We start from the raw sequence: 2,860 nt of genomic DNA, 5'->3' as shown, positions 1-2,860 counted from the left end.
TCTTGGTTGAAAAAAGAAAGGCCTTTTTTTTCTGGTATTTCTTATCTTGACTTACCTACTTCTAAAGCAATTTTCCCACTTTGTGTACAATGCTTCTATAATTTTGTTTGTTTGTTTTTGAGATGGAGTTTCGCTGTTTTTGCCCAAGCTGGAGTACAGTGGCGTGATCTCAGCTCACTGCAACCTATACCTCCTGATTCTCCTGCCTCAGCCTCCTGAGTATCTGGGATTACAGGCGTGTGCCACCACTCTTGGCTAATTTTGTATTTTTAGTAGAGACAGGGTTTCACCATGTTGGCCAGGCTGGTCTTGAACTCCTGAACTCAGGTGATCCGCCCGTCTCGGCCTCCCAAAGTGCTGGGATTACAGGCTTGAGCCACCGCGCCCGGCCTCTTGTTTCTTTAATAGGCATTTGTGAGAAACATGTTCTGGTTTAGTTTTGTTCAAAAAATGATTTCCTGAATAGTCTTTTAAGCTTAATCTGATATTGAGGGTTTATTTTATTCCATCTGGAACTATATACTGAATGTCCAATAGGGAGTGAGGGAAATGAGACTACAAAGAGTAGGGAAACAAAGTTATTATATTTTTATTTCTCATTGTAATAACCATCAAGAAAATACTTTAGGCTGATTGCAGTGGTTCAAACCTATAATCCCAACACTTTGGGAGGCCAAGATAGGCAGATCACTTGAGGCCAGGAGTTCAAGACCATCTTGGCCAACATGGCGAAACCTCGTCTCTACTAAAAGTACAAAAATTAGCTGGGTGTGGTGGCACATGCCTGTAATCCCACCTATTTCGGAGGTTGAGGCATGAGAATCGCTTGAACCCAGACTGCACTCCAGCCTGGGAGACAGAGTAAGACTCTGTCTCAAAAAAATTAAAAAAAAGAAGAAAAGAAAAGAAAATATTCTAGGTTGGGGCCGGTGGCATGTGCCTATAATCCCAACATTTTAGGAGGCCGAGGCAAGAGGATCACTTCAGTCCAGGAGTTCGAGACCAGTCTGGGAAACATAGCAAGGCCCCATCTCTAATTTAAAATAATAATAAAAAGAAAACATTCTAAGCTCTGTTTATTTTGTGTAAAAAAAGTTTCTAACAAGCTTAAAGTATGTTATGTTCTAATAAACCAAACTCACTTGGTAAAAAAAAAGAAGAGCACAGGTTAAAACTCTGCCTCTTCCAGCCTTGCTTGCCATCCTGCATTTTTTGTTTCCCTAGTCTCTTAGGTGTGACCTCAAAATTGTCCTTTAGATTTCCGAATGGATATCGTTCTTTTCACTCAACCTTGAATTCCCTTCTGGGCCTTGATCTGTGTTTGCTTCTCAAATTGCATCTGGCTCCTTTGAGTCCAGGTAATACCATAGTTCAATTGAATATAACCCTGCTGACCCTAACCCAGAAGCTCCACTGAATTTGCTCCAACTCCAACAAAAGGAATAAACTTTCCATTCCAGGCTTACACATCTTCTGCAGAATGTGTCATGTGCCTAATTTATGCCTTACCCTTCCTTTGAGGTCCTACTGAAGTCCTAGCACCTCCTTAAAGCCTTTCCAATCATTCCAGTCATTGCTAAGTGTTCCTTCCTCTCACCTCCTACAGCTCCAATTGTCCATAATGCTCATTTCATTTATTTATGTACATTCCACAAACATTAATTGAGTACCTACTATCTGCCAGACACCGAGCAGATACAAGGACACTGCTGTGAACAAATGAGATGCAGCTGCCACCCCTAATGGAACTTGTGGACTAATGGAAGACACAATATGAAACAAACATTTATGCAAGTATACACTATGTGTGTGTGTATATACATATAATATATACACAAATATATAAATATAAATAGTTTGTATGTGTATGTGTGTGTGTATATGTATATTTACAAATCAAGGTAAGTGCTATGAAGAGAAGCATTCAGAACAGACTTCTCTCATTTATTTTTTTCTGTGAATATTCTAGTTTAATCATCAGCTCTTTGAAAATAAAGGTCATCTTTTATGTCACTTGGTTAAGCTCAGAATCTCACCCATAGTAGATATACAGTGAATTTTTATTAAGGGTGTAGTGACAATGAATCCTATTGTTGTTTGGGAATGACTCTTAAGTACCAGGAGCTGAAGAAATGACACCTCCTTCTGTATCCTTGCAAAACGAAAGCAGCCTATAAAGCGCATTCTTATTGCATTGGTTTCAAACACAAGAAACCACTTGTTTGTGTTTTATCTCTGGCAAGGATCTGAAAATTGTTTTGAAATTCCTACCTAATTGTCCCAAATGTACATGCATTTCTGTTCTGTCTCCAAATTGTTGATTTTTAGGATTGCGCCCAGTGGTGTGCTGGTGAATGTTCAGCAACTAATACTCTCAAATAAATACATGACATATTTGTGGCATTTGCTGATTTCTTTTGGTTTAAATACTCCCATGGCCAATTTAAAGCCATCAGCATACTACTATTAAACACAGAGATGGGAAGAAATGCACAGTAACACATTTTAAAAATACCATACGGATGCAGTAGACATAAATATCCCCAAGAGCATAGTTAATAGTAAAATGTAGTAAAGCACTTGAGTATTATTTGTGACGGTCTTTGAGTATTTATTATCTTTTTGTACACACTTCATTTAATTATAAGTTCATATAATTCAACCTTTTTTTTTTTTTTGAGACGGAGTCTCGCTCTGTCACCCAGGCTGGAGTGCAGTGGTGCAATTTCAGCTCCCTGCAAGCTCCGCCTCCCGGGTTCACGCCATTCTCCTGCCTCAGCCTCCCGAGTAGCTGGGATTACAGGCACCTGCCACCATGCCCAGCTAATTTTTTTGTATTTTTAGTAGAGACGGGGTTTCA

The sequence above is a fragment of the Colobus angolensis genome, unplaced genomic scaffold (assembly GCF_000951035.1).
Source record: "Colobus angolensis palliatus isolate OR3802 unplaced genomic scaffold, Cang.pa_1.0 Scaffold68, whole genome shotgun sequence".
Lineage (NCBI taxonomy): Eukaryota > Metazoa > Chordata > Mammalia > Primates > Cercopithecidae > Colobus > Colobus angolensis.
Note: the sequence above shows the minus strand (reverse complement) of the source record.